Raw genomic sequence first — 13124 nt, 5'->3', positions numbered from 1 at the left:
CAGAAGAATATACCGTTACTTTAAGGGGAAAAAACCATAGTGATCCTCAGAGCAAAACAAGAATGAGCACATATGGCTTAGAATGTACAGCTTTAATGCAAAGCGGATAAACCATGTCGTATGTGTGAGTTTTAATCCTGAACCGTGTTATATTTTTCTGAATTCTGAAAGGGAAAGGGAAACCTTTCCTCAGTACAATGTTTTACTCAAGTTTTTTTCTCTGTTTTGACATGTATAAATTTGGATGATATATTCAGAGGTTTTGCAAGATCCAAATGTGCGAAGGCGTGAAGGAGGGTGCAGAAGTCTCTCTCTCTCTCTCTCTCTCTCTGTCTCTGGAATATTCCCTGAATTGGAGAAACGGGGTCTGAAGGACAGCTGGGCTCGGCCTGCATGCTGAGAGAGAAATTAAATGTACTTTCCTCGCCAATCAATACCTCACCATGTGGAAATGATAGAGGTTTGTTGGGGTGAGAAGTGCTGTGTTTATCTAACACGTCCTCAGACCAGGAGGGGTCATCACGTTCCGTATAGCTGCAAACTTAAGCCAAAATGCTCCACAACTCGATCTTTGGTTGACCTGTAAGACACTAATAAATTCCATTATTGTAACAAACTGGGATTTCTTTTAATCATAATTGAAAAATGTATCTTTATGGATCCTTTGGTGGCACGGCAATCATTCTTTTCCTCTTTGCATAATTGTGTGAAATTTTATGCTGGATCGCTTTGTTCCTACCTCACTAAATGCAAAACAAACTTAGGTGCCATTATTGTTGCATGCAGCATTTTAAACAGACACCAGCCTTCACCTTCTCCCACACACTTTCGACTACACAACAGCTGCCCATCGTGTTCCTTTACAAACATAAAATAAAGTTGCTATATGGGGTCCAAAATAGCATGAAAAATTAAAAACACAATCAATGTGAAAAATATCAGCGTGCCTCCTTTGCCTTGTGAATAGATGTAGTAAAGATTTGTCACCATCCAGGGAAGGTTCATTGTGTTCTTGACACTGAAAATCTGTTATGCAACACAGCCACCTTGTGTAACATTACAGTGCAATGCCCTGAATGTGCAGTAGCAAGGACGTAAACCTGTAATAATAAATATGCGTAGCACAGCAAAAGTCTTTCCGAGCAAGGCTGCAATAAGCAAGAGAGCCAAGTGAAATAGGACAACTGCTCATGTTGACACTGTGGTCAGCAGCTAATTTGCTCCCAAACACTCCTTTCCCCAGAGTGGGATACAAGCATGGATTAAACCCAACACAATCTCAGTTCAAAATTAAGATAATTCCTCTTCTTGAGGTCTCCGCGAGTTTAAGGGCTTGAAATCCACACACGTGCAGTTCCAGTTGCTGTGGTGTATAATAAAGCCAATCATTTTCTATATTGAGGCATATATTTTGGAGTGACAGTTTGTCTGTATCTGTCAAAGATCAGAAAATCTTCTCACACGCAAGCCAATATGTTGCCCATCAAGAAGCTTATATTTACTCATAAAAATAGCGGAACTGTAACAATTGTATGCAGGGATTGAATCCAGACGCACCAGCTGAAACACGATCTACATGACCTTTACATGCATTCATTATTCATTAATTTGTCTGAATAAATTCTATACCCGGCCACAGATGTGTCTTGTTTAGGCTTGTGAATAAGACGACCTGCACGGTCAATAAATTCAATAATTTAGTCGAGTATGCATAAATCTGTCTATTAAAATGCAGCAAACACCCACAAGGTGTCACACACCCAGCTGTCTGTCAGTTAACTGCCAGAATAGAGTAACACATCCACAGTTATTATTTTGCACAACAAGCTATTTGTTTGACATAAAAGGTTTGTGGACTACAAAGGTTCAAACTAGTAAACTTAAGTGTTTTCTCAAAATGGGCCTGCAGTAAGATTGAATCTTTATGGCTCTGCTGTCTAAACACTGCCCCATATTTGTCGTTTCATAATGAACCCTGGTTGAATTAAATGCAATGCTGTTCTTTGGCTGTAAATCAGCTCCGTTGGTACGGGGGTGGACTCACGTATATGCATAGAGTGCACATGTCTTGGGGACGGGAGCACAGCTGGAGCCTTTGTTTCATCGCCAAACACCATTATGGAGTTAGCTCACGTTGGTCAGCCCACGCTAACCTCATGTTATTGTCCTCATTTTCAATATCTATCTCTTGTGATCACAAGGTCTTCACTGTCTTGTCATGCCTTAGGACTGTGATGAGGGAAAGGTTTAGACACAATCTCACTTTGTGGTTGGGCCTCCAAATGACCCTGATCAGCTTAAACTGTAAGTGTTTCAAATACTCTGAATTATCCTGTAAGGCACTGGTCTCCAACCTTTTAGTCTCTGTGAGCTCCTTTGACAAAATAAAAGTGTCCGAGAGCTACTCATGTTTAACATTATAAGTAACATTTATCCACATGGTTGATTCTCCACCCAAACCAGCTGAATAAGCGTCTTTTGTGTGAACATTTACAAAATGTTGATATCCAAACCTCACATTTTGTATCAAAATGCACTTCAATTCAGCAACATAAGCGTGTTTTTTGCTGTATGCATTTTCAGTGTCAAGCACACACTAATAAATTCACGTCATATTCATCTCATAGAAAACAAAACAATGTTATTATTTTCTTTATATTATTAGTTGCTAATTTTACTATTTTACCAATACAATACCTTTCATAATTCACATTTTATGTCTGTCCACATATCACTGTCACATTTCCCTTCACATTCTCTGTAATTCAGGGAATTCCCTGTAGTTCCCATATCATCTGTACTTCACATGCATTCAGTCTGTTCTAATTTTAATGAGATGACAGAGAGTGTGTTACTATTTTCATGAGGAATTAAAATAGTTCTGGAATGTTCTTGCAGTGAAGCACGTTCTCTGTCATACAGTTTTGGAGTGTTTTCCTGTTTGGAAGAACACACACTGGATTGAGAGCCTGGGCGGATTTTTTTTTTTTCTTCCAACTGAACTGTTGGATGCACAGTTCTCATGTCTGTGAAGGTTTTTTGTGGACCCTGCTCGACGTGACGGCTTCTGCATTCTGCTTTTATGTTGTCACAATTGTTAAAATCCATCCATCCAAATGCTGCTTTTTTCAAGATGTCACTCATCTCTGCTTCTCTCTGTCTCAAACATTCAGTCTTCCCCGTGTTCATGGCACGGAGAAGACCATCCTATCATTCTTGTATTAAGTTGCAGAAAAAATTAAAACGGCTCTCGGACCGGAGGTGGCTCCCATCATTCACCTAAAAGAGCCGGCTTTTTGAGCCGGCCCGTTCCTGAACGACACATCACGCCCTGCTAGCAGCCGGAAAGTCCCGCGAAAAGTTGCTGTGGACTTTGGTGAAGTGGCGCTCCACAGACGCGTTCGCACCGCAAATGACACACGCAGACACTTGACATTCACATTCGGACATTTTTCATAAATAATTTCATAAATTCCTCATGAATTCCTCTATTTGTTGCCTTTTATCGGGGCGGTCATCCTCAAATCCGGCTAGCGCTTGCTAGCCGAATGTTACCATGTCACATAACCAAACTTGACAGCAGCGTCAAGTGTTGGACTGACAGCTGATTGGTTTATAATCTTTTTGTGACAAAAGGGGACAGAATGTTTGTGAATTTGATTGGATAGAAATTTAAATTTACCAAGTGACGTTGTGTTGTCATATTGTTTGAACCTTTCGCGAGCTACGTGTTGGCGACCTCTGCTGTAAGGCAAACAAAATAAAAGACGGATGACAATGAGGTCAAGGGTTTATTAGACAATTAAACGGGTTCCTCTTACCCTGCAGACACAAACACAATCTGTCTTCTAGGAGGTCTTTTTTGAAACAGAAAGAGGGGGGAAAGGAGAGAGAGATAGAGAGAAGGAAAGAAGGTTGTATTATTGTTATAATTGTTGTTGTTTAACTTTTTTTCGAAGACCCTGAGGTAAAATAGGCAATATGAGGTACAAGTAGATTGAAAATGAACCAGCAGGAAGCCACGGCCGCTTGAGGTTGTGAGAACATGGCGCAGTACCGTGGACGTAGAGTCTGTCTGTCTTCTAAAACTTTACCACATACAGAATCTCAAACCAGGTTGATGATATGACCTCAAGACAAATTTCTAATTTTCCAAACGACTGAACTAATAAATTAGATCATTTGAAAAGACTCATTGAACATCAAAACCCAGTAAAAAGAGGAAGCATATGTTTGACCCAATTTTATATTGGATTTATATTGATTTTATAGAATGGTCTTGTGTGTTACATACAGTATGTGTATCATCTGTCATAAATGTTTGACATTACATGGTCCCTTCACGCAATGGGGTATTTTATACTTTTGCTGCTTTCATTGTCAAATGAACAAACTAAGCTAAACCCCCAAGACAACCATGGCGATGACGGGGCCCAAGGCAATTACTTGTCTTGCTGCACCACACGTCAGCAGTGATTGCCTACAATATTCTTGGTTCAGTTGAACTGCGGGAAGGAAATATCAGAAATGAGCAGGCTAACCATGCTCCAACTCACGCCATACATCTGTAATGGTAATCTGACAAAAATGCTTTTCTTTCTCATCATTGCTGCGCCTGAAGCTACAGAAAATCTCACTTCCACACCACCAGCCGTGACTTCATACACATGCCAACGTGACATTGTGAACTCTTTCTATTTGACAGGAACATTAAAGAAAATAATAGCCCACCCAAATGGCATTTTGAGCCTTATATCAGTTTCATTTTGGTTCATAAACATCAGTCACATCAGGTTCTAGTGGAGGAGATGGTGCACAGGGAAAATAGATAAATAGATTGATAAGATTGAACTTGGTGATGTAATTAATCAAAACCTGTTACTGCACTATTTTCCCTCAGTCAGATTCCACACAGAGGAACAAATGGAAAGCGCCACAGTGAGTCTCTGCTGCCCCCTATAGCTGTAACACAATGAGTTATGATTACTGTAAAAATAAATGTCTCCCCTCTGAGGCAATAACTTCATATTGGAGCTCACCTTTTAGAAACATACAGAGTTTTCATGTAAGGAACTGCTGCTGATGCTGATAAACAATTCAGTGCACTTTTAATTGCTTTTCATGGCGTACTTACTGTTTCTTGGACTGCTTATGGGGTTTCCTGGCTCTTGAAGACAGAGGCTTCAGATCCCGAATTGGAAGCCTCAAATAACTTTGCCGCAATGAAAAATCGGAAATGTAATGCCATTATAGAGCGCTAAACAGCCAAAATAGACTGTACACGGTGCTGGGCTGCACATGGTTTGTCATCACTGAGGTATTTTAAGCCTCTCGGAGAAAATGATTACTTAGGTAGAATGTTATGTTGTAGCATATCCATGACAGAAATTAGCTGTGCAGAAGCTTACATAAGAAAATTTAGCATAGCACTGAGACACAAGGAGTTCATTAAAAACAAACCTGTACACCCTTTGGGGAACCACTCCCTGATTCACACTGTGGCCCAGTCTGAGGAAGAGTCAACCCATTTTTCTGTCTATGCATATGAAGTAGGTTCATTATGATTCCCTTTTCTGTCACCTGTTCTTTGTTTACATCCCTGTGGTTGATAGAGGAGTAGTTAGACGTCTGTATTAAAATCTCTCTCTCTCTCTCTATGTAGAGTCCTTTGAAGCCGCCTGATATAAATACATTCCGACATGAATCAGCCTATGATGAAGGTGTCAAAACATTACATAGCTATCTCATCCAGCAGCAGCCCTCTGAGTTGGTTGTCAGCACTAACGCCTGAATTCTGTCTGCGCTGTTGCTAATGTGTTTGTTTGAGGTTCCATACTTCAGAATGTCTGAAGAAATATGACATGAGGAAGCTGTATTTCAGCCTTGCACAGTGTGGCTGGCTGAGAGCTGCAGGCAAATGAACACCGCCAGGGGGTCAGAAATCTTCCTGTGGGCATTTCAGATGTCATATAAAAAAGAAATATGAAGCAAAAGGGGAAAGAAATTAGTATTCATATTTCTTTATATGCATATGTTCCCTCCCTTTCCATCCCATTTCCGAGACTAATGGGATGTCTTTGATATTATATGTTATATCTACGTCATTTTTTTCATAACTTGACATTTACTCTACTTCAAATGTTAATCTTATTTTTAATCTATTTTCATGTTGTGCAGAATTAAAAGTCCTTGGCTGTGTTTTAGGGGGGCGCTATGGTCTGACACAGGGTTATACTGCCATCTGGTGGTAGTGAGATAGCAGGCATCCATTCGTCAATAGTACCTCTTTATAGAATAGAATCTTTATTGGGTCAAATCACACATGCAGATCCGGCAAATTTGTCTTGCGTGCCCCTCTAACACACACACACACATGCTTTTTACAGAGGGGTCAGCGCAGGGCAGCCATGATACGGCGCCCGTGGAGCAGTGTTAGGGGTTCGGTGCCTTGCTCAAGGGCACCTCGGAAATGCCCTGGAGGCAAACTGGCAACTCTTCAGCTGCCAGTCCACTGTCTTGGTTCATACGGGACTCAAACCGGGGACCCTCCGGCTCCCAAGCTGAATCCATATGGACTGAGCTACTGCCGCCCCCATAGTCTTATGCAGAGAACAATATTCTAAACCTGATGATTGATTGATTGATTGATTGATTGATTGATTGATTGATTGATTGATTGATTGATTGTTAAATACATTATTCACTTGGTGGCCTCTCTGTATGATCTAAGGCTACAAGAGTTGAATATATGTTTTCAGGCTGATGGATAAATAAGTTAGCAGATCAATTGCATTCAACCGTCATTCAACATCATTATCGCTTTTAAGTTCCAGAAGTATCTCAGAAGGCTCTGAGAGTTATACAAGATGGACAAAAAAAAAAGGTCAATGCTCTATTACAAAAAAGACACCAAAGCTTCCTGGGAAAAGGTGGATTTTGTATTGCGCATCTATGGCCAATAATAAAACATTTTATGGTGGGGAAGGGAGTGGAGATGATGACACATGTAGGAGCCTCACAGATGGGGCTTTCAGGAGTGATTAGTAGTGAAAAACAGAGAGCTATAGAAAAAGACAGAGTGGAGTGAGGCAAGGAGAGAAGAGTTTATGGGCTTTCTCGTAAATCCATCTATATTGCATGCTGTGAGCACTCCCCCTTGCATCGGGGCTGATTCATGGGGGACCTACTGTTCTGTAATCAAGATATATAACATAGCTCTTTGTAGACAAAAAGGCAACCCAATTATCCAGCTCCAGAAAGAGAAATGCAAGTCATGGAAAATGCAATCCCAACTTCCACAAGCCTCAGTGTATCCCTCTGATTGGCCCCCTGCACCATCTTCCTCTCCAATGACTTTGTGTTCTGGGCTTACTTGTGAATTCAACGGGCCTCAATGCTGATTACCAGCAGAGCCATCAGAGCTGAACAGGAAGAACATGATGTTCTCTTGTTGTGTGTAGATGTGTGCTGCTGTCCATGGTGCTGAACCTCATGTCATTCCATGTGCAGAGAGAGAGAGAGAGAGAGAGAGAGAGAGAGAGAGAGAGAGAGAGAGAGAGAGAGAGAGAGAGAGAGAGAGAGATCAGCATAATCAGTCTTCTCCTACGTAACCTTCAACTCTGCCATGGAGGTTCATGCAGTGAGATGGGTGGGACATGACCCGAAGATTTTAATGATATGTTAACTTTCCAAAATACTGTAGACTACTCGAAAAATACATCAATCTCAGAAGGAATAACAAATCTGGTCTAAATCCCATGTCCACATCCAGATAAATAGATATTTGGAAAACTGCTGTTCCTTATGACAAGGAACAGTACTGTTAGAAGTTGTCTTACTGTTAGTCATTTCTTACCTGTTGACACACAGACAGATTGTCCTTGTTTCAAACCACAAGCAAGCCCTGATCCTTTTCTTAGAGAAGCTTTCAAAGAAGTTAGGATGATGATTGACCACATAAAACAAAGGAAACCTTCATTATCCAGTTTGGGGCCTCCTACATGCCATCTACAGCAACGACTAGGGGCCATGCACCACTGGTTTGAAAATCCACTGTGTTATTTATAGCAGCAATAAACACATATGAGTTACAATAGATAACTATTTATTTGAAAGAGGCTTGTTCAGCCTTGGTGTGTCACGTTATGCAGGACAGAGGACCCAAGTGCAGATTCACAGGTACAGGAGTTTAATAACAGGCAAAAGTAACCAAGGGTGCAGGCAAAAGGCGGTGTCAGGGACAGGCAGGTTAATCCGTGGGCTGGGGGCGAGAGACGAGGTCGGGGGCAGGTGTAGGTCTGAGGGCTGGAGACAGGAGGCGTAGTCAGGTTCAGGCGTAGGTCGATGCACTGGGATGGTAGACATAAAACGGGGGACAGTAACAGAAGTACGCAGGTAACAGAAGCAGACGTTACATCAGGTAACAGAAGCAATCTGACGCAACGATCAGGTAACTGAAGCGTGCAGAAGCAAACTGACGCAGACGTAACTGAAGCAAACTCACGCATACAGAAGCAAACAAACATCAGGTAAGACTAGCCACGATCTGACGAAGGAACCATGTAACACAGGGGTACATATACACACCAGACAGGGGAGGAGACAAAGGGACACAGGTGAATCACATTAGGGAAGACAGGTCATCACAATGATGGGAAACACATGGGCAGGAAGTAAAGACACCAGGGACATGGACAAGACAGAGTTTCACAACAAAACAGGAAGTACGCAAGACAGACCCTGACATGGTGGAGGAATTAGCTACAATGACCGCTCCTCTAGATTTGTAAGCATTAAGGTACATCACAATAACAAAGTATTACCGTTCAATTGGTCACCTAACGTAAGGAAACTCAGGAAACTAATTCTCAGACTTCACCACAAGAGGGCGACAGACAAAAGCTGCTATACAGTATAGCAGGCGTTTTTCAGGCCAAGGACCCCTAAACTGATGGAGAGATGGAGCAGGGACCCCCTACTATATATATTGTATAAAATTGTGTTTTATATCAAACTGGGCCTAGTGCCATGTATAAATATAGCTACCCTGTTATTGTGCATTCAATTCTAAGCTATTCAAGCCAGTGAGGTGCGGTGAGTTTCGTGGCTGGGGAGGCACTGACTCTTTCAAAGTTAGATTTACAAATATGTGAATTCAACAGAGTAGCATAAATTCACACTATTCAATTGGCTGCTTGCACATTGACTACTGGTTATGTTTCATATCCCATATCAGCATTCTTTACACACACATAGGTACATATTTGGCCAAAGAAGAACAAAAATTTATAGCTGCTCAGAGAGCGCATTTGTCTTCTTAATTTGACATCACAATTCCACAATTCATACTCATTCAATACAAATGAAAGTACACACAGTCCACAACAAAAACACAAATGTAGTTTTATCCTTTAAAATAACTTAATTTTCTTTTTTATATTGTGTTATATAATTTTTTGTTTTTACTATTAAAAAGGGCTAGTCTTTAATTTTTGTCGTGGACTGTACAGCAGTGAGTGTATGCATGTCTTACGTTACTTGTAAATGAATTCCTGGCCTATACCTCTGGACAAACACCTCAATGACTTTGGTGTAGAAGTCCTCTTTATCTTCTTTTAGTTTTAAAAAGTCTCACTGTCTCAATAGAGATTATTGCTAGGGATGAAAGTCGTGATGTGGTGGACTTGACTTCCTCTACCTGACTTTTTTTAGCTACCCACAATGCCATTTGTCTGTAACACCTGAAAAAGAACAATGGCAGAACAAGCCCGTGCACACACAACCCTCCTGCTTTTTCACTGCAGCGTCATGTCAGATCAGCAAGACTAAGCTGGTCGAAAAAAACGACATGAAAAAACCTGACATGATCCCAAATTTGTAGTTTTTGTCTTTTTTGCATTTTTTCACTTTCAAACTTCATCCTGCGGGCCGGATTGAACCCCCTAGCGGACCGGTTTTGGCCAGTTTGTGAGGGATTGCGCAATCCGAGAGGAGGCTCAGCCAGTCACTGCCTCCTTTTGCGTCGGTCCCCTATATTTGAACAGAAATTTACACAAATTCAGCGATTTTGACTATAAAAATCATAAGAATGATTGGAATCATACAATAATTACATTTCTATCACAGATCAGTGGACAAATATTTCTATTTATTTATTTTTATTATTTTTCTTTTATTATTTTATCATTCATTATTTGTTTTTCACATTTCACCTGCCTCCCCTGTCCGCACGTCACTGATTCAAGCCTTCAGCCTGTAACATGCGGCCTCGTGATTGGCACAGCAGCGATAGGGGCGGGTCCTCCTATTTGTGTACAGGAGGCTTAGAGGGAAAGGCTAGTCTCGTGCTGTGAGTGAACCGGTGCCCAGCCTGAGAGAACTCCAATATCTTGGATTCATGTTAATGTGTATTTAAAGACATTTAAATTTGTGGGGGAAAAAAATGGTTTAAAAATAAAAAATGAATAAATAAAATTGTCTAATCAACAGCAAGTTTCGCGATCCCCCCTGCAGTACTTCCACGGACCCCCTGTTGAAGACCCCTGCAGTATAGAAAGTATACAACCACTCTGAACATGGGTGTTTTTTTGTTTCGTTTTGCTATTATGTTTTTATTGAAGCAAACATTTTACATGACAGTGCGCATACAGTTACAGGACATTTTGGAGATTTTTATTTTTTTATACAGAAGAGGGGGAAAGGAGAGAGATAGAGAGAGAAAGAGGGTATTATTATTATTATTGTTGTTGCTTTTTTCGTAGACACTGAGGTAAAATAGGCCCCCCTGGCCCCCTGCTGGTGGCGCCACTGGTTCAGATCACTTTTGGTTGAATCTTTCCGATTATATAATAATATATAATATTATAATATATGATGTATGTTGTTCAACTTACTTTAATTTCATTTAAATCAACTTTGCTATTCTTAATGTTTAAATGCATTTTGTTGTATGCTTTTATCATTTCAAGGTTTATTTGTTGTTTTGCAAAGAGCAACACAAAGGTCTTGTGCTTTGTTGTGTCTCTGAATATATGGCAACAGTGCAATTACATTACCATTTGTGCCATTAAATTCCCTGCAGTGAATATGGGAATAATGGCATGCTGCTGAAGTGAGGGCTCAGCAAACTGTGAAGCCTCTCTTTCAGTCTGTATCCCAACTACAATAATAACACACCTGCTGAAACCGTCAGTCCTCTATGTTTGGATGTTTCGATCTTTTAAATTCACCAGGTCAGACTTTGGCAGTAGAAGTAGAAGAGATATGCCTCTACCCATTTCAATTTCAGTGAATAGAACATGATAATGTAATGCATCCGCTCCTTTGGTGTGGGTGGTAGGTCAAAACAGAGAAGAGAACGGTACATTTTCAGATACTTCCTTCTGCAATTACCTCAGTTCTTCTTATTGATTTCTGTTAGATGAGCTTATTCCTTTCAGAATCCTTTCGGAGACTATTGAGTCATGGGACAGCACAGCCCATGTTTTGATGATCCCACCTGAAGGAAGAGACAGACTGACTTTTACCACATGATCAAAAGACACTGTCTAACTCAGTGGTTCTTAACCTGGGTTCGATCGAACCCCAGGGGTCGGTGAGTCATTCTCAGGGGTTCGGCAGCGGTCAAGACACAAACAGTATAGCCCCGTTCACACTGGCAATTGACTGCCGACAATTTGGCAACACACAATTTTTCTTCGCCGTGTTAGATTACAGATGGTAAAAAATGGTTTCATCCCACCCTAGCAAATAAAACAACATCCATCTTTGATTTTTACGACTATGTCAAATCCTATTTGTCTCCAGTTCAATTGTGTATGGATTGAGGATTATTGCAAAACTTGTCAAAAACCTTTGACATTTGTTTTCTGTGTTTATGCGCCATGCTGAGTGCCAGAATAAGCTCAGTCGAACATGAAACATGGGGGCCAGTGTAAATGTAATGTTGGACCACTTTCTTGACATGAAGCTCCACTATTCTGTCCATCAAAACCCAACAATCCAAGGATGCAAGACAATTTTAAGACTCGTTGCCACGCAGGGTGTGGGATTTATAAAGATGATCATATATGTGTGAATGCAAAAGCTACCAGTAGCAGGGCCCTCCCGGTGAGCAACAACTGTATGTGTGTGTGTAATGCTTTAAAGAGGGGTCATGCAGGCGGGACCGCAGCTAGGCAACGGAGCAGAGAATAGTCTAGACAAAAGAGTGATAACAGACCACAGCTGTGCCTACGCAGGTAAATGTAGCAAGTGGATAAATGTAGCAAGTTTAAAACCGTCAGAATGCAGAATAACGGGAAATGAGAGCTAGGCCGATAATGCTCGCGACCGGGGCCCAACTGCATTATATGGCCAGGGAAGTGAATGTGAGGAGCCATGTGGAAAAATACCAACAAAGAAGAGGCGGGTTTCCGCGTTGCCAAGGGGCTTCCCTGTTCTGTCTGTTACCCTCTGGAAGGCGATACAGATCACTGAACACGCGCACCACCAAACAGAACAGAGTCATATCCAGCATGGGTGAGACACCGGCTCACGTTTAGTGTTGCGACAGCAGATGTCAACGCCGAATACCTCGACAAAATCATTGAACTTCAGCAGAGCCAGCTTCAACAGCAACTCATCAGAACAACAACGCCAACACAACTCAACGTTTTGGTGTCACCAAATCGTACCATACCCTGTTATTGCTAAGAAAGCCCTTGAGATAGTCACACCGTTTGTTACAATGTATCTTTGCGAGCAATCCTTTTCGAGGATGGCAGACATGAAAACTAAGAAAAGAAACAGACTTTGTTGCGAAAATGATATGAGAGTGGCACTTCCCAAGGTGAAACTCTCAACTTGTATCTAAAAGGCAACAGCAAAAGTCACATTGATTTGCAGTAAATATTCATTGAGTTATGGTTTTGTGTGAAATTCATGTTTTGTTGGTTTTGTTCTTTGAACATAGTGATTTTGTGTGCAACTGATGCACTGATAAAATATATACCTAAGTTTTGAAGAAATCATATTTTATTTTTCTGATTACAAAGGGTTCGGTGAATGCACTGATGAAGCTTGCAGGGTTCAGTACCTCAGATAAGGTTAAGAACCACTGGTCTAACTAGAATATCAACTTGTTT

The sequence above is a fragment of the Genypterus blacodes genome, unplaced genomic scaffold, assembly GCF_046128005.1.
Source record: "Genypterus blacodes isolate CSIRO-AG114 ecotype Tasmania unplaced genomic scaffold, CSIRO-AGI_Gbla_v1 ptg000085l_1, whole genome shotgun sequence".
NCBI lineage: Eukaryota > Metazoa > Chordata > Actinopteri > Ophidiiformes > Ophidiidae > Genypterus > Genypterus blacodes.
This window is presented reverse-complemented; position numbering follows the sequence as displayed.